At 52.3% G+C, this 23,298-nt stretch overlaps 1 pseudogene; it reads right to left on the minus strand.

Annotated features, from left to right (window-relative positions):
• The window catches only part of LOC135564922 (serine hydroxymethyltransferase, cytosolic-like), a 76,151-nt pseudogene that overhangs the window by 44,286 nt on the left and 8,567 nt on the right, over positions 1-23,298 (minus strand).

Here is a 23,298-nt window from a genome sequence, read left to right on the forward strand (position 1 = left end):
TGCTCCTCTCTCTCTATGCTCCTCTCTCTGTGCTCCTCTCTCTGTGCTCCTCTCTCTGTGCTCCTCTCTCTGTGCTCCTCTCTCTATGCTCCTCTCTCTGTGCTCCTCTCTCTATGCTCCCCTCTCTCTGTGCTCCTCTCTCTCTGTGCTCCTCTCTCTGTGCTCCTCTCTCTGTGCCCTCTCTCTGTGCTCCTCTCTCTATGCTCCTCTCTCTGTGCCTCTCTCTGTGCCCCTCTCTCTGTGCTCCTCTCTCTGTGCCCCTCTCTCTGTGCCCCTCTCTCTGTGTGCCCCTGTCTCTGTGCTCCTCTCTCTATGCTCCTCTCTCTGTGCTCCTCTCTCTATGATCCTCTCTGTGCTCCTCTCTCTGTGCTCCTCTCTCTGTGCTCCTCTCTCTGTGCCCCTCTCTCTCTGTGCTCCTCTCTCTGTGCTCCTCTCTCTGTGCCCCTCTCTCTCTATGCTCCTCTCTCTGTGCTCCTCTCTCTCAACAGGATGCTCCTCTCTCTGTGCTCCCTCTCTCTGTGCTCCTCTCTCTGTGCTCCTCTCTCTCTATGCTCTCTCTCTCTGTGCTCCCTCTCTGTGCTCCTCTCTCTGTGCTCCTCTCTCTCTATGCTCCTCTCAAATGCTCCTCTCTCTGTGCTCCTCTCTCTCTGTGTCCTCTCTCTCTATGCTCTCTCTATGCTCCTCTCTCTGTGCTCCTCTCTCTCTGTGCTCTCTGTGCTCTCTCTCTGTGCTCCTCTCTCCTCTCTCTGTGCTCCTCTCTCTGTGCTCCTCTCTCTGTGCTCCCTCTCTCTATGCCCTCTCTCTCTGTGCTCCTCTCTCTGTGCTCCTCTCTCTCTATGCTCCCTCTCTCTGTGCTCCTCTCTCTGTGCTCCTCTCTCTGTGCTCCTCTCTCTGTGCCCTCTCTCTCTGTGCTCCTCTCTCTGTGCTCCTCTCTCTGTGCTCCTCTCTCCAAATGCTCTCTCTCTCTGTGCTCCCTCTCTCTGTGCTCCCTCTCTCTGTGCTCCTCTCTCTATGCTCCTCTCTCTGTGCTCCTCTCTCTGTGCTCCTGATGCTCCCTCTCTCTATGCTCCTCTCTCTGGGAAACCTCTCCAAATGCTCCTCTCTCTATGCTCCTCCTCTCTATGCTCCTCTCTCTATACTCCTCTCTCTATGCTCCTCTCTCTATGCTCCTCTCTCTATGCTCTCTCTGTGCTCCTCTCTCTGTGCTCTCTCTCTGTGCTCCTCTCTCTATGCTCCTCTCTCTGTGCCCTCTCTCTGTGCTCCTCTCTCTGTGCTCCCTCAAATGCTCCTCTCTCTGTGCTCTCTCTCTCTATGCTCCTCTCTCTATGCTCCTCTCTCTATGCTCCTCTCTCTATGCTCCTCTCTCTATGCTCCTCTCTCTATGCTCCTCTCTCTATGCTCCTCTCTCTGTGCTCCTCTCTGATGCTCCTCTCTATGCTCTCTCTCTATGCTCCTCTCTCTGTGCTCCTCTCTCTCTGCTCCCTCTCTCTATGCTCCTCTCTCTCTATGCTCCTCTCTCAATGCTCCTCTCTCTATGCTCCTCTCTCTGTGCCCTCTCTCTGTGCTCCTCTCTCTGTGCTCCTCTCTCTCTATGCTCCTCTCTCTATGCTCCTCTCTCAGGATGCCTCTCTCTCTGTGCTCCTCTCTCTATGCTCCTCTCTCTCTGTGCTCCTCTCTCTCTGTGCTCCTCTCTCTATGCTCCTCTCTCTATGCTCCCTCTCTCTATACCTCTCTCTATGCTCCTCTCTCTGTGCTCCTCTCTCTCTATGCTCCTCTCTCTATGCTCCTCTCTCTGTGCTCCTCTCTCTATGCTCCCTCAAATGCTCCTCTCTCTATGCTCCTCTCTCTGTGCTCCTCTCTCAGTGCTCCTCTCTCTCTATGCTCCTCTCTCTCTGTGCTCCTCTCTCTATGCTCCTCTCTCTGTGCTCCTCTCTCTGTGCTCCTCTCTCTATGCTCCTCTCTCTATGCTCCTCTCTCTCTATGCTCCTCTCTCTATGCTCCTCTCTCTGTGCTCCTCTCTCTATGCCAGGCTCTCTCTATGCTCCTCTCTCTGTGCTCCTCTCTCTATGCTCCTCTCTCTATGCTCCTCTCTCTATGCTCCTCTCTCTCTATGCTCCTCTCTCTATGCTCCTCTCTCTATGCTCCTCTCTCTCTATGCTCCTCTCTCTATGCTCCTCTCTGTGCTCCTCTCTCTATGCTCCTCTCTCTATGCTCCTCTCTCTGTGCTCCTCTCTCTGTGCTCCTCTCTCTATGCTCCTCTCTCTATGCTCCTCTCTCTCTATGCTCCCTCTCTCTGTGCTCCTCTCTCTCTGTGCTCCTCTCTCAAATGCTCCTCTCTCTATGCCTCAGCTCCTCTCTCTATGCCCCTCTCTCTATGCTCCCTCTCTCTATGCCCCAGCTCTCTCTCTGTGCTCCTCTCTCTGATACCTCTCTCTGTGCCCTCTCTCTATGCTCCTCTCTCTATGCCCCTCTCTCTATGCTCCTCTCTCTATGCCCCAGCTCCTCTCTCTGTGCTCCTCTCTCTGTGCTCCTCTCTCTGTGCTCCTCTCTCTGTGCTCCTCTCTCTATGCTCCTCTCTCTGTGCTCCTCTCTCTGTGCTCCTCTCTCTCTGTGCTCCTCTCTCTATGCCCCAGCTCCTCTCTCTATGCCCCTCTCTCTATGCTCCTCTCTCTATGCCCCAGCTCCTCTCTCTGTGCTCCTCTCTCTGTGCTCCTCTCTCTGTGCCCCTCTCTCTATGCTCCTCTCTCTATGCTCCTCTCTCTGTGCTCCTCTCTCTGTGCTCCTCTCTCTGTGCTCCTCTCTCTGTGCTCCTCTCTCTGTGCTCCTCTCTCTATGCTCCTCCCTCTATGCTCCTCTCTCTATGCTCCTCTCTCTCTGTGCTCCTCTCTCTATGCTCCTCTCTCTCTGTGCTCCTCTCTCTGTGCTCCTCTCTCTATGCTCCTCTCTCTATGCTCCTCTCTCTATGCTCCTCTCTCTATGCCCCAGCTCCTCTCTCTATGCTCCTCTCTCTATGCTCCTCTCTCTCTGTGCTCCTCTCTCTATGCTCCTCTCTCTATGCTCCTCTCTCTATGCTCCTCTCTCTGTGCTCCTCTCTATGCTCCTCTCTCTGTGCTCCTCTCTCTGTGCTCCTCTCTCTGTGCTCCTCTCTCTGTGCTCCTCTCTCTGTGCTCCTCTCTCTATGCTCCTCTCTCTATGCCCCAGCTCCTCTCTCTATGCTCCTCTCTCTGTGCTCCTCTCTCTGTGCTCCTCTCTCTGTGCCCCTCTCTCTATGCTCCTCTCTCTATGCTCCTCTCTCTATGCTCCTCTCTCTGTGCTCCTCTCTCTGTGCTCCTCTCTCTGTGCCCCTCTCTCTATGCTCCTCTCTCTATGCCCCTCTCTCTATGCTCCTCTCTCTGTGCTCCTCTCTCTGTGCTCCTCTCTCTGTGCTCCTCTCTCTATGCTCCTCTCTCTATGCTCCTCTCTCTCTATGCTCCTCTCTCTCTGTGCCCCGGCTCCTCTCTCTATGCTCCTCTCTCTCTGTGCTCCTCTCTCTGTGCTCCTTTCTCTGTGCTCCTCTCTCTGTGCTCCTCTCTCTCTGTGCTCCTCTCTCTGTGCTCCTCTCTCTGTGCTCCCTCTCTCTGTGCTCCCTCTCTGTGATGCTCCTCTCTCTGTGCTCCTCTCTCTGTGCTCCCTCTCTCTGTGCTCCTCTCTCTGTGCTCCTCTCTCTGTGCTCCTCTCTCTGTGCTCCTCTCTCTGTGCTCCTCTCTCTCTGTGCTCCTCTCTCTGTGCTCCTCTCTCTCTGTGCTCCTCTCTCTATGCTCCTCTCTCTGTGCCCTCTCTCTCTATGCTCCCTCTCTCTATGCTCTCCAGCTCCTCTCTCTGTGCCCCTCTCTCTATGCTCCCTCTCTATGCTCCTCTCTCTATGCTCCTCTCTCTATTAGCTCCTCTCTCTATGCTCCTCTCTCTGTGCTCCTCTCTCTATGCCCCTCTCTCTATGCCTCTCTCTCTCTATGCCCCTCTCTCTGTGCCCCTCTCTCTATGCTCCTCTCTCTATGCTCCTCAGATTAACTCTCTCTCTATGCTCCCTCTCTCTATGCTCCTCTCTCTATACTCCTCTCTCTCTGTGCTCCCCTCTCTCTGTGCTCCTCTCTCTCTGTGCCCTCTCTCTGTGCTCCTCTCTGATGCTCCTCTCTCTGTGCTCCTCTCTCTCTGTGCTCCTCTCTCTCAGTGCTCTCTCTCTCTGTGCTCTCTCTCTCTGTGCTCCTCTCTCTGTGCTCCTCTCTCTGTGCCTCTCTCTCTATGCCTCCTCTCTCTGTGCTCCCTCTCTCTATGCTCCTCTCTGAGACTCCTCTCTCTATGCTCCTCTCTCTGTGCTCCTCTCTCTAGGCTCCTCTCTCTATGCTCCTCTCCTCTCTCTCTATGCTCCTCTCTCTCTAGGCTCCTCTCTCTGCTCCTCTCTCTAGCCCCTCTCTCTGTGCTCCCTCTCTCTATGCCCCAGCTCCTCTCTCTATGCTCCTCTCTCTATGCCCCTCTCTCTATGTGCTCCTCTCTCTATGCTCCTCTCTCTATGTGCTCCTCTCTCTGTGCTCCTCTCTCTGTGCTCCTCTCTCTGTGCCCCTCTCTCTGTGCTCCTCTCTCTATGCTCCTCTCTTATGCTCCTCTCTCTCTGTGCCCCTCTCTCTGTGCTCCTCTCTCTATGCTCCTCTCTCTATGCTCCTCTCTCTATGCCCCTCTCTCTGTGCTCCTCTCTCTATGCTCCTCTCTCTGTGCTCCTCTCTCTGTGCTCCTCTCTCTGTGCTCCTCTCTCTGTGCTCCTCTCTCTATGCCCCTCTCTCTGTGCTCCTCTCTCTGTGCCCCTCTCTCTATGTGCTCCTCTCTCTATGCCCCTCTCTCTATGCTCCTCTCTCTATGCCCCTCTCTCTATGCCCCTCTCTCTATGCCCCAGCTCCTCTCTCTATGCTCCTCTCTCTATGCTCCTCTCTCTCTATGCCCCTCTCTCTATGCTCCTCTCTCTGTGCTCCTCTCTCTGTGCTCCTCTCTCTATGCTCCCTCTCTCTATGCTCCTCTCTCTGTGCTCCTCTCTCTCTGTGCTCCTCTCTCTGTGCCCCTCTCTCTGTGCTCCTCTCTCTGTGCTCCTCTCTCTATGCTCCTCTCTCTGTGCTCCTCTCTCTGTGCCCCTCTCTCTGTGCTCCTCTCTCTGTGCTCCTCTCTCTGTGCTCCTCTCTCTATGCTCCTCTCTCTCTATGCTCCTCTCTCTCTGTGCTCCTCTCTCTCTGTGCCCCTCTCTCTGTGCCCCTCTCTGTGCTCCTCTCTCTCTGTGCTCCTCTCTCTATGTGCTCCTCTCTCTATGCTCCTCTCTCTGTGCTCCTCTCTCTATGCTCCTCTCTCTCTGTGCCCCTCTCTGTGCTCCTCTCTCTCTGTGCCCCTCTCTGTGCTCCTCTCTCTCTGTGCTCCTCTCTCTCTGTGCTCCTCTCTCTATGCTCCTCTCTCTCTATGCTCCTCTCTCTGTGCTCCTCTCTCTGTGCTCCTCTCTCTCTATGCTCCTCTCTCTATGCTCCTCTCTCTGTCTCTCTCTCTATGCTCTCTCTCTCTATGCTCTCTCTCTATGCTCTCTCTCTCTGTGCTCTCTCTCTGTGCTCCTCTCTCTGTGCTCCCTCTCTCTGTGCTCCTCTCTCTGTGCTCTCTCTCCTCTCTGTGCTCCTCTCTCTCTGTGCTCCTCTCTCTCTATGCTCCTCTCTCTATGCCCCTCTCTCTATGCTCCTCTCTCTATGCTCCTCTCTCTGTGCTCCTCTCTCTGCTCTCTCTCTATGCTCCTCTCTCTATGCTCCTCTCTCTATGCTCCTCTCTCTATGCTCCTCTCTCTGTGCTCCTCTCTCTCTATGCTCCTCTCTCTGTGCTCCTCTCTCTGTGCTCCTCTCTCTATGCTCCCTCTCTCTATGCTCCTCTCTCTATGCTCCCTCTCTCTATGCTCCTCTCTCTCTGTGCTCCTCTCTCTGTGCTCCTCTCTCTGTGCTCCTCTCTCTGTGCTCCTCTCTCCTATGTGCTCCTCTCTCTGTGCTCCTCTCTCTGTGCTCCTCTCTCTGTGCTCCTCTCTCTACAACCCTCTCTCTGTGCTCCTCTCTCTGTGCTCCTCTCTCTGTGCTCCTCTCTCTATGCTCCTCTCTCTGTGCTCCTCTCTCTATGCTCCTCTCTCTGTGCTCCTCTCTCTATGCTCCTCTCTCTGTGCTCCTCTCTCTATGCTCCTCTCTCTGTGCTCCTCTCTCTCTATGCTCCTCTCTCTATGCCCCTCTCTCTATGCCCCTCTCTCTATGCCCCTCTCTCTATGCCCCAGCTCCTCTCTCTATGCTCCTCTCTCTATGCTCCTCTCTCTATGCTCCTCTCTCTATGCTCCTCTCTCTGTGCTCCTCTCTCTGTGCTCCTCTCTCTATGCTCCTCTCTCTATGCTCCTCTCTCTATGCTCCTCTCTCTATGCCCCTCTCTCTATGCCCCTCTCTCTATGCCCCTCTCTCTATGCCCCTCTCTCTGTGCTCTCTCTGCTCCTCTCTCTATGCTCCTCTCTCTGTGCTCCTCTCTCTATGCTCCTCTCTCTATGCTCCTCTCTCTATGCTCCTCTCTCTGTGCTCCTCTCTCTGTGCTCCTCTCTCTGTGCTCCCTCTCTCTGTGCTCCTCTCTCTGTGCTCCTCTCTCTATGCTCCTCTCTCTGTGCTCCTCTCTCTCTGTGCTCCCTCTCTCTGTGCTCCTCTCTCTATGCTCCCTCTCTGTGGATGCTCCTCTCTCTGTGCTCCTCTCTCTGTGCTCCTCTCTCTGTGCTCTCTCTCTCTGTGCTCCCTCTCTCTATGCTCCTCTCTCTGTGCTCCTCTCTCTATGCTCCTCTCTCTGTGCCCCGGCTCCTATGCTCCTCTCTCTATGCCCCTCTCTCTATGCTCCTCTCTCTGTGCCCCAGCTCCTCTCTCTATGCTCCTCTCTCTGTGCTCCTCTCTCTGTGCCTCTCTCTATGCTCCTCTCTCTGTGCTCCTCTCTCTATGCTCCTCTCTCTATGCTCCTCTCTCTGTGCTCCTCTCTCTGTGCTCCTCTCTCTCTGTGCTCCTCTCTCTGTGCTCCTCTCTCTATGCTCCTCTCTCTGTGCTCCTCTCTCTATGCTCCTCTCTCTCTGTGCCCCTCTCTCTGTGCTCCTCTCTCTATGCTCCTCTCTCTGTGCTCCTCTCTCTATGCTCCTCTCTCTCTGTGCTCCTCTCTCTATGCTCCTCTCTCTCTGTGCCCCTCTCTGTGCTCCTCTCTCTCTGTGCTCCTCTCTCTCTGTGCCCCTCTCTCTGTGCTCCTCTCTCTGTGCTCCTCTCTCTGTGCTCCTCTCTCTGTGCTCCTCTCTCTGTGCTCCTCTCTCTCTATGCTCCTCTCTCTATGCTCCGGCTCCTCTCTCTCTATGCTCCTCTCTCTATGCACCTCTCTCTATGCTCCTCTCTCTATGCTCCCCTCTCTCTGTGCTCCCTCTCTATGCTCCTCTCTCTATGCCCCTCTCTGTCTCTCTATGCTCCTCTCTCTATGCTCCTCTCTCTCTATGCTCCTCTCTCTATGCACCTCTCTCTATGCTCCTCTCTCTATGCTCCCCTCTCTCTGTGCTCCTCTCTCTCTATGCTCCTCTCTCTATGCTCCGGCTCCTCTCTCTCTATGCTCCTCTCTCTATGCTCCTCTCTCTATGCTCCTCTCTCTATGCTCCTCTCTCTATGCTCCTCTCTCTATGCTCCCCTCTCTCTATGCTCCTCTCTCTATGCTCCTCTCTCTCTGTGCTCCTCTCTCTCTGTGCCCCTCTCTGTGCTCCTCTCTCTCTATGCTCCTCTCTCTATGCTCCTCTCTCTCTGTGCCCCTCTCTGTGCTCCTCTCTCTATGCTCCTCTCTCTCTGTGCTCCTCTCTCTATGCTCCTCTCTCTCTGTGCCCCTCTCTGTGCTCCTCTCTCTCTATGCTCCTCTCTCTATGCTCCTCTCTCTCTATGCTCCTCTCTCTATGCACCTCTCTCTATGCTCCTCTCTCTATGCTCCTCTCTCTATGCTCCTCTCTCTATGCTCCTCTCTCTATGCTCCTCTCTCTGTGCTCCTCTCTCTATGCTCCTCTCTCTGTGCTCCTCTCTGTGATTTCTCTCTATGCTCCTCTCTCTATGCTCCTCTCTCTCTGTGCCCCTCTCTCTGTGCTCCTCTCTCTATGCTCCTCTCTCTCTGTGCTCCTCTCTCTGTGCTCCTCTCTCTGTGCTCCTCTCTCTATGCTCCTCTCTCTATGCTCCTCTCTCTATGCTCCTCTCTCTGTGCTCCTCTCTCTGTGCTCCTCTCTCTATGCTCCTCTCTCTATGCTCCTCTCTCTGTGCTCCTCTCTCTGTGCTCCTCTCTCTGTGCTCCTCTCTCTCTATGCTCCTCTCTCTATGCTCCTCTCTCTATGCTCCTCTCTCTATGCTCCTCTCTCTATACTCCTCTCTCTCTGTGCTCCTCTCTCTCTATGCTCCTCTCTCTATGCTCCTCTCTCTATGCTCCTCTCTCTATGCTCCTCTCTCTGCTCTCTGGCTCCTCTCTCTCTATGCTCCTCTCTCTATGCTCCTCTCTCTATGTGGCTCATCCTCCTGTTGACCCACCTGTTGTTTACCTTGTAGGGCATGGACTCAAAGAAGATGGATGTGTTGTTGTTTACCTTGTAGGGCATGGACTCAAAGAAGATGGATGTGGCAGAGATCTTCTTCTTGTCCGTCATGAAGCCGTGCGTCAGGTGACCTCCATCGGGGAGGTCCAGACCCATGATCCTCCCGTGAGGCTCCACGATCGCAGTGTACACAGCGAAGTTAGCAGGGGAGCCTACGAACACATCGTCTAGTTAGACCCTACACAGCGAAGTTAGCAGGGGGAGCCTACGAACACATCGTCTAGTTAGACCCTACACAGCGAAGTTAGCAGGGAGCCTACGAACACATCGTCTAGTTAGACCCTACACAGCGAAGTTAGCAGGGAGCCTACGACACATCGTCTAGTTAGACCCTACACAGCGAAGTTAGCAGGGGGAGCCTACGAACACATCGTCTAGTTAGACCCTACACAGCGAAGTTAGCAGGGAGCCTACGAACACATCGTCTAGTTAGACCCTACACAGCGAAGTTAGCAGGGGAGCCTACGGACACATCGTCTAGTTAGACCCTACACAGCGAAGTTAGCAGGGGAGCCTACGAACACATCGTCTAGTTAGACCCTACACAGCGAAGTTAGCAGGGGAGCCTACGAACACATCGTCTAGTTAGACCCCACACAGCGAAGTTAGCAGGGGAGCCCAACACATCGTCTAGTTAGACCCCACAGATTAACATCACGAAGTTAGCAGGGAGCCTACGAACACATCGTCTAGTTAGACCCTACAGCGAAGTTAGCAGGGGAGCCTACGAACACATCGTCTAGTTAGACCCTACACAGCGAAGTTAGCATCCAGCCTACGAACACATCGTCTAGTTAGACCTAAGCGAAGTTAGCAGGGAGCCTACGAACACATCGTCTAGTTAGACCCACACAGCGAAGTTAGCAGGGGAGCCTACGAACACATCGTCTAGTTAGACCCTACACAGCGAAGTTAGCAGGGGAGCCTACGAACACATCGTCTAGTTAGACCCTACACAGCGAAGTTAGCAGGGGAGCCTACGAACACATCGTCTAGTTAGACCCTACACAGCGAAGTTAGCAGGGGAGCCTACGAACACATCGTCTAGTTAGACCCTACACAGCGAAGTTAGCAGGGGAGCCTACAACACATCGTCTAGTTAGACCCTACACAGCGAAGTTAGCAGGGGAGCCTACGAACACATCGTCTAGTTAGACCCTACACAGCGAAGTTAGCAGGGGAGCCTACGAACACATCGTCTAGTTAGACCCTACAGCGAAGTTAGCAGGGGAGCCTACGAACACATAGTCTAGTTAGACCCTACACAGCGAAGTTAGCAGGGGAGCCTACGAACACATCGTCTAGTTAGACCCTACAGCGAAGTTAGCAGGGGAGCCTACGAACACATCGTCTAGTTAGACCCTACAGCGAAGTTAGCAGGGGAGCCTACGAACACATCGTCTAGTTAGACCCTACAGAGCTGTACTGGGATGGCCTGGTTACACCTAGTTAGACCCTACAGAGCTGTACTGGGATGGCCTGGTTACACCTCCACCTAGTTAGACCCTACAGAGCTGTACTGGGATGGCCTGGTTACACCTAGTTAGACCCTACAGAGCTGTACTGGGATGGCCTGGTTACACCTCCACCTAGTTAGACCCTACAGAGCTGTACTGGGATGGCCTGGTTACACCTAGTTAGTTAGACCCTACAGAGCTGTACTGGGATGGCCTGGTTACACCTAGTTAGACCCTACAGAGCTGTACTGGGATGGCCTGGTTACACCTAGTTAGACCCTACAGAGCTGTACTGGGATGGCCTGGTTACACCTAGTTAGACCCTACAGAGCTGTACTGGGATGGCCTGGTTACACCTCCACCTAGTTAGACCCTACAGAGCTGTACTGGGATGGCCTGGTTACACCTAGTTAGACCCTACAGAGCTGTACTGGGATGGCCTGGTTACACCTAGTTAGACCCTGCAGAGCTGTACTGGGATGGCCTGGTTACACCTCCACCTAGTTAGACCCTACAGAGCTGTACTGGGATGGCCTGGTTACACCTAGTTAGACCCTACAGAGCTGTACTGGGATGGCCTGGTTACACCTCCACCTAGTTAGACCCTACAGAGCTGTACTGGGATGGCCTGGTTACACCTAGTTAGACCCTACAGAGCTGTACTGGGATGGCCTGGTTACACCTAGTTAGACCCTACAGAGCTGTACTGGGATGGCCTGGTTACACCTAGTTAGACCCTACAGAGCTGTACTGGGATGGCCTGGTTACACCTAGTTAGACCCTACAGAGCTGTACTGGGATGGCCTGGTTACACCTCCACCTAGTTAGAACCTACAGAGCTGTACTGGGATGGCCTGGTTACACCTAGTTAGACCCTACAGAGCTGTACTGGGATGGCCTGGTTACACCTAGTTAGACCCTACAGAGCTGTACTGGGATGGCCTGGTTACACACCTAGTTAGACCCTACAGAGCTGTACTGGGATGGCCTGGTTACACCTCCACCTAGTTAGACCCTACAGAGCTGTACTGGGATGGCCTGGTTACACCTCCACCTAGTTAGACCCTACAGAGCTGTACTGGGATGGCCTGGTTACACCTAGTTAGACCCTACAGAGCTGTACTGGGATGGCCTGGTTACACCTCCACCTAGTTAGACCCTACAGAGCTGTACTGGGATGGCCTGGTTACACCTCCACCTAGTTAGACCCTACAGAGCTGTACTGGGATGGCCTGGTTACACCTCCACCTAGTTAGACCCTACAGAGCTGTACTGGGATGGCCTGGTTACCTCCACCTAGTTAGACCCTACAGAGCTGTACTGGGATGGCCTGGTTACACCTCCACCTAGTTAGACCCTACAGAGCTGTACTGGGATGGCCTGGTTACACCTAGTTAGACCCTACAGAGCTGTACTGGGATGGCCTGGTTACACCTCCACCTAGTTAGACCCTACAGAGCTGTACTGGGATGGCCTGGTTACACCTCCACCTAGTTAGACCCTACAGAGCTGTACTGGGATGGCCTGGTTACACCTAGTTAGACCCTACAGAGCTGTACTGGGATGGCCTGGTTACACCTAGTTAGAGCCTGGGATGGCCTGGTTACACCTAGTTAGACCCTGCAGAGCTGTACTGGGATGGCATGGTTACCTCCACCTAGTTAGACCCTACAGAGCTGTACTGGGATGGCCTGGTTACACCTAGTTAGACCCTACAGAGCTGTACTGGGATGGCCTGGTTACCCACCTCCACCTAGTTAGACCCTACAGAGCTGTACTGGGATGGCCTGGTTACACCTCCACCTAGTTAGACCCTACAGAGCTGTACTGGGATGGCCTGGTTACACCTCCACCTAGTTAGACCCTACAGAGCTGTACTGGGATGGCCTGGTTACACCTAGTTAGACCCTACAGAGCTGTACTGGGATGGCCTGGTTACACCTCCACCTAGTTAGACCCTACAGAGCTGTACTGGGATGGCCTGGTTACACCTCACCTAGTTAGACCCTACAGAGCTGTACTGGGATGGCCTGGTTACACTCCACCTAGTTAGACCCTACAGAGCTGTACTGGGATGGCCTGGTTACACCTAGTTAGACCCTACAGAGCTGTACTGGGATGGCCTGGTTACACCTCCACCTAGTTAGACCCTACAGAGCTGTACTGGGATGGCCTGGTTTACACCTAGTTAGACCCTACAGAGCTGTACTGGGATGGCCTGGTTACACCTCCACCTAGTTAGACCCTACAGAGCTGTACTGGGATGGCCTGGTTACACCTCCACCTAGTTAGACCCTACAGAGCTGTACTGGGATGGCCTGGTTACACCTAGTTAGACCCTACAGAGCTGTACTGGGATGGCCTGGTTACCTCCACCTAGTTAGACCCTACAGAGCTGTACTGGGATGGCCTGGTTACACCTCCACCTAGTTAGACCCTACAGAGCTGTACTGGGATGGCCTGGTTACCTCCACCTAGTTAGACCCTACAGAGCTGTACTGGGATGGCCTGGTTACACCTCCACCTAGTTAGACCCTACAGAGCTGTACTGGGATGGCCTGGTTACACCTCCACCTAGTTAGACCCTACAGAGCTGTACTGGGATGGCCTGGTTACACCTCCACCTAGTTAGACCCTATAGAGCTGTACTGGGATGGCCTTGTTACACCCTAGTTAGACCCTACAGAGCTGTACTGGGATGGCCTGGTTACACCTCCACCTAGTTAGACCCTACAGAGCTGTACTGGGATGGCCTGGTTACACCTCCACCTAGTTAGACCCTACAGAGCTGTACTGGGATGGCCTGGTTACACCTCCACCTAGTTAGACCCTACAGAGCTGTACTGGGATGGCCTGGTTACACCTAGTTAGACCCTACAGAGCTGTACTGGGATGGCCTGGTTACACCTAGTTAGACCCTACAGAGCTGTACTGGGATGGCCTGGTTACACCTCCACCTAGTTAGACCCTACAGAGCTGTACTGGGATGGCCTGGTTACACCTAGTTAGACCCTACAGAGCTGTACTGGGATGGCCTGGTTACACCTCCACCTAGTTAGACCCTACAGAGCTGTACTGGGATGGCCTGGTTACACCTCCACCTAGTTAGACCCTACAGAGCTGTACTGGGATGGCCTGGTTACACCTCCACCTAGTTAGACCCTACAGAGCTGTACTGGGATGGCCTGGTTACACCACCACCTAGTTAGACCCTACAGAGCTGTACTGGGATGGCCTGGTTACACCTAGTTAGACCCTACAGAGCTGTACTGGGATGGCCTGGTTACACCTAGTTAGACCCTACAGAGCTGTACTGGGATGGCCTGGTTACACCTCCACCTAGTTAGACCCTACAGAGCTGTACTGGGATGGCCTGGTTACACCTCCACCTAGTTAGACCCTACAGAGCTGTACTGGGATGGCCTGGTTACCTCCACCTAGTTAGACCCTACAGAGCTGTACTGGGATGGCCTGGTTACACCTCCACCTAGTTAGACCCTACAGAGCTGTACTGGGATGGCCTGGTTACACCTAGTTAGACCCTACAGAGCTGTACTGGGATGGCCTGGTTACACCTCCACCTAGTTAGACCCTACAGAGCTGTACTGGGATGGCCTGGTTACACCTCCACCTAGTTAGACCCTACAGAGCTGTACTGGGATGGCCTGGTTACACCACCACCTAGTTAGACCCTACAGAGCTGTACTGGGATGGCCTGGTTACACCTAGTTAGACCCTACAGAGCTGTACTGGGATGGCCTGGTTACACCTAGTTAGACCCTACAGAGCTGTACTGGGATGGCCTGGTTACACCTCCACCTAGTTAGACCCTACAGAGCTGTACTGGGATGGCCTGGTTACACCTCCACCTAGTTAGACCCTACAGAGCTGTACTGGGATGGCCTGGTTACACCTCCACCTAGTTAGACCCTACAGAGCTGTACTGGGATGGCCTGGTTACACCTCCACCTAGTTAGACCCTACAGAGCTGTACTGGGATGGCCTGGTTACACCTAGTTAGACCCTACAGAGCTGTACTGGGATGGCCTGGTTACACCTCCACCTAGTTAGACCCTACAGAGCTGTACTGGGATGGCCTGGTTACACCACCACCTAGTTAGACCCTACAGAGCTGTACTGGGATGGCCTGGTTACACCTCCACCTAGTTAGACCCTACAGAGCTGTACTGGGATAGCCTGGTTACACCTCCACGTAGTTAGACCCTACAGAGCTGTACTGGGATGGCCTGGTTACACCTAGTTAGACCCTACAGAGCTGTACTGGGATGGCCTGGTTACACCTCCACCTAGTTAGACCCTACAGAGCTGTACTGGGATGGCCTGGTTACACCTAGTTAGACCCTACAGAGCTGTACTGGGATGGCCTGGTTACACCTCCACCTAGTTAGACCCTACATAGCTGTACTGGGATGACCTGGTTACACCTCCACCTAGTTAGACCCTACAGAGCTGTACTGGGATGGCCTGGTTACACCACCACCTAGTTAGACCCTACAGAGCTGTACTGGGATGGCCTGGTTACACCTAGTTAGACCCTACAGAGCTGTACTGGGATGGCCTGGTTACACCTAGTTAGACCCTACAGAGCTGTACTGGGATGGCCTGGTTACACCTAGTTAGACCCTACAGAGCTGTACTGGGATGGCCTGGTTACACCTAGTTAGACCCTACAGAGCTGTACTGGGATGGCCTGGTTACACCTAGTTAGACCCTACAGTGCTGTACTGGGATGGCCTGGTTACACCTCCACCTAGTTAGACCCTACAGAGCTGTACTGGGATGGCCTGGTTACACCTCCACCTAGTTAGACCCTACAGAGCTGTACTGGGATGGCCTGGTTACACCTAGTTAGACCCTACAGAGCTGTACTGGGATGGCCTGGTTATACCTCCACCTAGTTAGACCCTACAGAGCTGTACTGGGATGGCCTGGTTACACCTAGTTAGACCCTGCAGAGCTCTCTGTGTAGTGGGGGGTACCTGAGTATGTGTCTCTGCTGTAGTGGGGGGGTACTACCTGACCTATGTGTCTCTGTGCTGTACTACCTGAGTATGTGTCTCTGTGTAGTGGGGGATGGGGGTACTACCTGAGTATGTGTCTCTGTGTAGTGGGGGGGTACTACCTGAGTTTGTGTCTCTGTGTAGTGGGGGGGTACTACCTGAGTATGTGTCTCTGTGTAGTGGGGGGGTTACTACCTGAGTATGTGTCTCTGTGTAGTGGGGGGGATACTACCTGAGTATGTGTCTCTGCTGTGTGGGGAGGGGGTACTACCTGTATGTGTCTCTGTGTAGTGGGGGGTACTACCTGAGTTTGTGTCTCTGTGTAGTGGGGGGTACTACCTGAGTATGTGTCTCTGTGTAGTGGGGGGTACTACCTGACCTATGTGTCTCTGTGTAGTGGGGGGTACTACCTGAGTATGTGTCTCTGTGTAGTGGGGGGTACTACCTGAGTATGTGTCTCTGTGTAGTGGGGGGGGATGGTACTACCTGAGTATGTGTCTCTGTGTAGTGGGGGGTACTACCTGAGTATGTGTCTCTGTGTAGTGGGGGGTACTACCTGAGTATGTGTCTCTGTGTAGTGGGGGGTACTACCTGAGTATGTGTCTCTGTGTAGTGGGGGGAGGGGGGCTACCTGAGATGTGTCTCTGTGTAGTGGGGGGGGGTACTACCTGTGTCTCTGTGTAGTGGGGGGTACTACCTGAGTGTGTCTCTGTGTAGTGGGGGGTGGGGTACTACCTGAGTATGTGTCTCTGTGTAGTGGGGGTGGGTACTACCTGAGTATGTGTCTCTGTGTAGTGGGGGGTACTACCTGAGTATATGTCTCTGTGTAGGCCTGGTACTACCTGAGTATGTGTCTCTGTGTAGTGGGGGGAGGGGGTACTACCTGAGTATGTGTCTCTGTACTGGGGGTACTACCTGAGTTTGTGTCTCTGTGTAGTGGGGGGTACTACATGAGTATGTGTCTCTGTGTAGTGGGGGGTACTACCTGAGTATGTGTCTCTGTGTAGTGGGGGGGTACTACCTGAGTATGTGTCTCTGTGTAGTGGGGGGTACTACATGAGTATGTGTCTCTGTGTAGTGGGGGGTACTACCTGAGTATGTGTCTCTGTGTAGTGGGGGGTACTACCTGAGTATGTGTCTCTGTGTAGTGGGGGGTACAACCTGAGTATGTGTCTCTGTGTAGTGGGGGGGGTACTACCTGAGTATATGTCTCTGTGTAGTGGGGGGGTACTACCTGAGTATGGCTGTACATTAACTCCCCACATGTCAGCGTCCAGTCCGTAGGCCTCCAGAGCTCTCTGTGTAGTGGGGGTACTACCTGAGTATGTGTCTCTGTGTAGTGGGGGGTACTACCTGAGTATGTGTCTCTGTGTAGTGGGGGGGGTACTACCTGAGTATGGCTGTACATTAACTCCCCACGTGTCAGCTCCAGTCCGTAGGCCTCCAGAGCTCTCTGTGTAGTGGGGGGTACTACCTGAGTGTGGCTGTACGTTAACTCCCCACGTGTCAGCGTCCAGTCCGTAGGCCTCCAGAGCTCTCTGTGTAGTATACTACCTGAGTATGTGTCTCTGTGTAGTGGGGGTACTACCTGAGTATGGCTGTACATTAACTCCCCACGTGTCAGCCTCCAGTCCGTAGGCCTCCAGAGCTCTCTGTGTAGTGGGGGGTACTACCTGAGTATGGCTGTACGTTAACTCCCCACGTGTCAGCCTCCAGTCCGTAGGCCTCCAGAGCTCTCTGTGTAGTGGGGGGGTACTACCTCCAGAGCTCTCTGTGTAGTGGGGGGTACTACCTGAGTATGGCTGTACATTAACTCCCCACATGTCAGCGTCCAGTCCGTAGGCCTCCAGAGCTCTCTGTGTAGTGGGGGGTACTACCTGAGTATGGCTGTACATTAACTCCCCACGTGTCAGCGTCCAGTCCGTAGGCCTCCAGAGCTCTCTGTGTAGTGGGGGGTACTACCTGAGTATGGCTGTACATTAACTCCCCACGTGTCAGCGTCCAGTCCGTAGGCCTCCAGAGCTCTCTGTGTAGTGGGGGGTACTACCTGAGTATGGCTGTACATTAACTCCCCACGTGTCAGCCTCCAGTCCGTAGGCCTCCAGAGCTCTCTGTGTAGTGGGGGGTACTACCTGAGTATGGCTGTACATTAACTCCCCACGTGTCAGCGTCCAGTCCGTAGGCCTCCAGAGCTCTCTGTGTAGTGGGGGGGGTGGGGTACTACCTGAGTATGGCTGTACATTAACGCCCCACGTGTCAGCCTCCAGTCCGTAGGCCTCCAGAGCTCTCTGTGTAGTGGGGGGTACTACCTGAGTATGTGTCTCTGTGTAGTGGGGGGGTACTACCTGAGTATGGCTGTACATTAACTCCCCACGTGTCAGCGTCCAGTCCGTAGGCCTCCAGAGCTCTCTGTGTAGTGGGGGGTACTACCTGAGTATGGCTGTGTACATTAACTCCCCACGTGTCAGCGTCCAGTCCGTAGGCCTCCAGAGCTCTCTGTGTAGTGGGGGGTACTACCTGAGTATGTGTCTCTGTGTAGTGGGGGGTACTACCTGAGTATGTGTCTCTGTGTAGTGGGGGGTACTACCTGAGTATGGCTGTACGTTAACTCCCCACGTGTCAGCCTCCAGTCCGTAGGCCTCCAGAGCTCTCTGTGTAGTGGGGGGTACTACCTGAGTATGTGTCTCTGTGTAGTGGGGGGTACTACCTGAGTATGTGTCTCTGTGTAGTGGGGGGTACTACCTGAGTATGTGTCTCTGTGTAGTGGGGGTACTACCTGAGTATGTGTCTCTGTGTAGTGGGGGGGGGGCCCTACCTGAGTATGTGTCTCTGTGTAGTTGGGGGGTACTACCTGAGTATGTGTCTCTGTGTAGTGGGGGGTACTACCTGAGTATGTGTCTCTGTGTAGTGGGGGGTACTACCTGAGTATGTGTCTCTGTGTAGTGGTGGGGGGTACTACCTGAGTATGTGTCTCTGTGTAGTGGTGGGGGGGTACTACCTGAGTATGTGTCTCTGTGTAGTGGGGGGGTACTACCTGAGTATGTGTCTCTGTGTAGTGGGGGGGGGTACTACATGAGTATGTGTCTCTGTGTAGTGGGGGGGTACTACCTGAGTATGTGTCTCTGTGTAGTGGGGGGGGTACTACCTGAGTATGTGTCTCTGTGTAGTGGGGGGTACTACATGAGTATGTGTCTCTGTGTAGTGGGGGGTACTACCTGAGTATGTGTCTCTGTGTAGTGGGGGTACTACCTGAGTATGTGTCTCTGTGTAGTGGGGGGTACTACCTGAGTATATGTCTCTGTGTAGTGGGGGGGTACTACCTGAGTATGGCTGTACATTAACTCCCACATGTCAGCGTCCAGTCCGTAGGCCTCCAGAGCTCTCTGTGTAGTGGGGGGTACTACCTGAGTATGTGTCTCTGTGTAGTGTGGGGGGTACTACCTGAGTATGGCTGTACATTAACTCCCCACTTGTCAGCCGTCCAGTCCGTAGGCCTCCAGAGCTCTCTGTGTAGTGGGGGGTACTACCTGAGTATGTGTCTCTGTGTAGTGGGGGGTACTACCTGAGTATGTGTCTCTGTGTAGTGGGGGGGTACTACCTGAGTATGGCTGTACATTAACTCCCCACGTGTCAGCGTCCAGTCCGTAGGCCTCCAGAGCTCTCTGTGTAGTGGGGGGTTCTACCTGAGTGTGGCTGTACGTTAACTCCCCACGTGTCAGCGTCCAGTCCGTAGGCCTCCAGAGCTCTCTGTGTAGTGGGGGGAGGGGGTACTACCTGAGTATGTGTCTCTGTGTAGTGGGGGGGTACTACCTGAGTATGGCTGTACGTTAACTCCCCCGTGTCAGCCTCCAGTCCGTAGGCCTCCAGAGCTCTCTGTGTAGTGGGGGGTACTACCTCCCCTGTGTAGTGGGGGGTGGGGTACTACCTGAGTATGGCTGTAGCCCCACGTGTCAGCCTCCAGTCCGTAGGCCTCCAGAGCTCTCTGTGTAGGGGGGTACTACCTCCAGAGCTCTCTGTGTAGTGGGGGGGGTACTACCTGAGTATGGCTGTACATTAACTCCCCACGTGTCAGCCTCCAGTCCGTAGGCCTCCAGAGCTCTCTGTGTAGTGGGGGGTACTACCTGAGTATGGCTGTACATTAACTCCCACGTGTCAGCCTCCAGTCCGTAGGCCTCCAGAGCTCTCTGTGTAGTGGGGGGTACTACCTGAGTATGGCTGTACATTAACTCCCCACTGTAACTCAGCCTCCAGTCCGTAGGCCTCCAGAGCTAGTACTACCTGTATGGCTGTACATTAACTCCCCACGTGTCAGCGTCCAGTCCGTAGGCCTCCAGAGCTCTCTGTGTAGTGGGGGGCTGGGGTACTACCTGAGTATGGCTGTACATTAACGCCCCACGTGTCAGCCTCCAGTCCGTAGGCCTCCAGAGCTCTCTGTGTAGTGGGGGGTACTACCTGAGTATGTGTCTCTGTGTAGTGGGGGGTACTACCTGAGTATGGCTGTACATTAACTCCCCACGTGTCAGCCCAGTCCGTAGGCCTCCAGAGCTCTCTGTGTAGTGGGGGGTACTACCTGAGTATGTGTCTCTGTGTAGTGGGGGGTACTACCTGAGTATGTGTCTCTGTGTAGTGGGGGGTACTACCTGAGTATGGCTGTGGGACGTTAACTCCCCACGTGTCAGCCTCCAGTCCGTAGGCCTCCAGAGCTCTCTGTGTAGTGGGGGGGGTACTACCTGAGTATGTGTCTCTGTGTAGTGGGGGGGGGGGGGGTACTACCTGAGTATGGCTGTACATTAACTCCCCACGTGTCAGCCTCCAGTCCGTAGGCCTCCAGAGCTCTCCTCTGACACAGACGCTCCAACTCGTCAACATGTTCTGTACCGCCGTAGTACCTACACACACACACACACACACACACACACACACACACAGACACAGACACAGACACACACACACAGACACACACACACACACACACACAAACACACAACATATTGTTGAGATCTCTGGTCTCCACAACCAAACCCATTAGATAACCCTGGAGATCTCTCTGGTCTCCACCATTCTCTCAGGGACAGATAACCCTGGAGATCATATAGTCTATACTCTAACCACCTAAAGCCATATAGTCTATACTCTAACCACCTAATGCCATATAGTCTATACTCTAACCACCTGACTAAAGCCATATAGTCTATACTCTAACCACCTAAAGCCATATAGTCTATACTCTAACCACCTAAAGCCATATAGTCTATACTCTAACCACCTAAAGCCATATAGTCTATACTCTAACCACCTAAAGCCATATAGTCTATACTCTAACCACCTAAAGCCATATAGTCTATACTCTAACCACCTAATGCCATATAGTCTATACTCTAACCACCTGACTAAAGCCATATAGTCTATACTCTAACCACCTAAAGCCATATAGTCTATACTCTAACCACCTAAAGCCATATAGTCTATACTCTAACCACCTAATGCCATATAGTCTATACTCTAACCACCTAAAGCCATATAGTCTATACTCTAACCACCTGACTAAAGCCATATAGTCTATACTCTAACCACCTAAAGCCATATAGTCTATACTCTAACCACCTGACTAAAGCCATATAGTCTATACTCTAACCACCTAAAGCCATATAGTCTATACTCTAACCACCTGACTAAAGCCATATAGTCTATACTCTAACCACCTAAAGCCATATAGTCTATACTCTAACCACCTGACTAAAGCCATATAGTCTATACTCTAACCACCTGACTAAAGCCATATAGTCTATACTCTAACCACCTAAAGCCATATAGTCTATACTCTAACCACCTGACTAAAGCCATATAGTCTATACTCTAACCACCTGACTAAAGCCATATAGTCTATACTCTAACCACCTAAAGCCATATAGTCTATACTCTAACCACCTAAAGCCATATAGTCTATACTCTAACCACCTAAAGCCATATAGTCTATACTCTAACCACCTAAAGCCATATAGTCTATACTCTAACCACCTAAAGCCATATAGTCTATACTCTAACCACCTAAAGCCATATAGTCTATACTCTAACCACCTGACTAAAGCCATATAGTCTATACTCTAACCACCTAAAGCCATATAGTCTATACTCTAACCACCTAAAGCCATATAGTCTATACTCTAACCACCTAAAGCCATATAGTCTATACTCTAACCACCTAAAGCCATATAGTCTATACTCTAACCACCTGACTAAAGCCATATAGTCTATACTCTAACCACCTAAAGCCATATAGTCTATACTCTAACCACCTAAAGCCATATAGTCTATACTCTAACCACCTAAAGCCATATAGTCTATACTCTAACCACCTAAAGCCATATAGTCTATACTCTAACCACCTAAAGCCATATAGTCTATACTCTAACCACCTAAAGCCATATAGTCTATACTCTAACCACCTAAAGCCATATAGTCTATACTCTAACCACCTGACTAAAGCCATATAGTCTATACTCTAACCACCTAAAGCCATATAGTCTATACTCTAACCACCTAAAGCCATATAGTCTATACTCTAACCACCTGACTAAAGCCATATAGTCTATACTCTAACCACCTAAAGCCATATAGTCTATACTCTAACCACCTAAAGCCATATAGTCTATACTCTAACCACCTAAAGCCATATAGTCTATACTCTAACCACCTAAAGCCATATAGTCTATACTCTAACCACCTAAAGCCATATAGTCTATACTCTAACCACCTAAAGCCATATAGTCTATACTCTAACCACCTGACTAAAGCCATATAGTCTATACTCTAACCACCTAAAGCCATATAGTCTATACTCTAACCACCTGACTAAAGCCATATAGTCTATACTCTAACCACCTGACTAAAGCCATATAGTCTATACTCTAACCACCTGACTAAAGCCATATAGTCTATACTCTAACCACCTGACTAAAGCCATATAGTCTATACTCTAACCACCTGACTAAAGCCATATAGTCTATACTCTAACCACCTAAAGCCATATAGTCTATACTCTAACCACCTAAAGCCATATAGTCTATACTCTAACCACCTAAAGCCATATAGTCTCCTCCCAGTTAGATATTCTGGTGCCTTCCTGGTATTTCTTATTATTGATTGAATACTTTTGCTACAGAATGCGATTGCTTTTCTTCCCTCTGTCCAGGATACCCCTCTGAGTGACTCCCTGGTTAAATACAGGTTCATAGTGCCTACCTCTGTCCAGGATACCCCTCTGAGTGACTCCCTGGTTAAATACAGGTTCATAGTGCCTACCTCTGTCCAGGATACCCCTCTGAGTGACTCCTGGTTAAATACAGGTTCATAGTGCCTACCTCTGTCCAGGATACCCTCTGAGTGACTCCTGGTTAAATACAGGTTCATAGTGCTCTACCTCTGACTCCAGGATACCCTCTGAGTGACTCCCTGGTTAAATACAGGTTCATAGTGCCTACCTCTGTCCAGGATACCCTCTGAGTGACTCCTGGTTAAATACAGGTTCATAGTGCCTACCTCTGTCCAGGATACCCCTCTGAGTGACTCCCTGGTTAAATACAGGTTCATAGTGCCTACCTCTGTCCAGGATACCCCTCTGAGTGACTCCCTGGTTAAATACAGGTTCATAGTGCCTACCTCTGTCCAGGATACCCCTCTGAGTGACTCCCTGGTTAAATACAGGTTCATAGTGCCTACCTCTGTCCAGGATACCCCTCTGAGTGACTCCCTGGTTAAATACAGGTTCATAGTGCCTACCTCTGTCCAGGATAGTTAGACCCCTCTGAGTGACTCCTGGTTAAATACAGGTTCATAGTGCCTACCTCTGTCCAGGATACCCCTCTGAGTGACTCCCTGGTTAAATACAGGTTCATAGTGCCTACCTCTGTCCAGGATACCCCTCTGAGTGACTCCCTGGTTAAATACAGGTTCATAGTGCCTACCTCTGTCCAGGATACCCCTCTGAGTGACTCCCTGGTTAAATACAGGTTCATAGTGCCTACCTCTGTCCAGGATACCCCTCTGAGTGACTCCTGGTTAAATACAGGTTCATAGTGCCTACCTCTGTCCAGGATACCCCTCTGAGTGACTCCCTGGTTAAATACAGGTTCATAGTGCCTACCTCTGTCCAGGATACCCT

Source organism: Oncorhynchus nerka, linkage group LG26 (genome assembly GCF_034236695.1).
Source record: "Oncorhynchus nerka isolate Pitt River linkage group LG26, Oner_Uvic_2.0, whole genome shotgun sequence".
NCBI lineage: Eukaryota > Metazoa > Chordata > Actinopteri > Salmoniformes > Salmonidae > Oncorhynchus > Oncorhynchus nerka.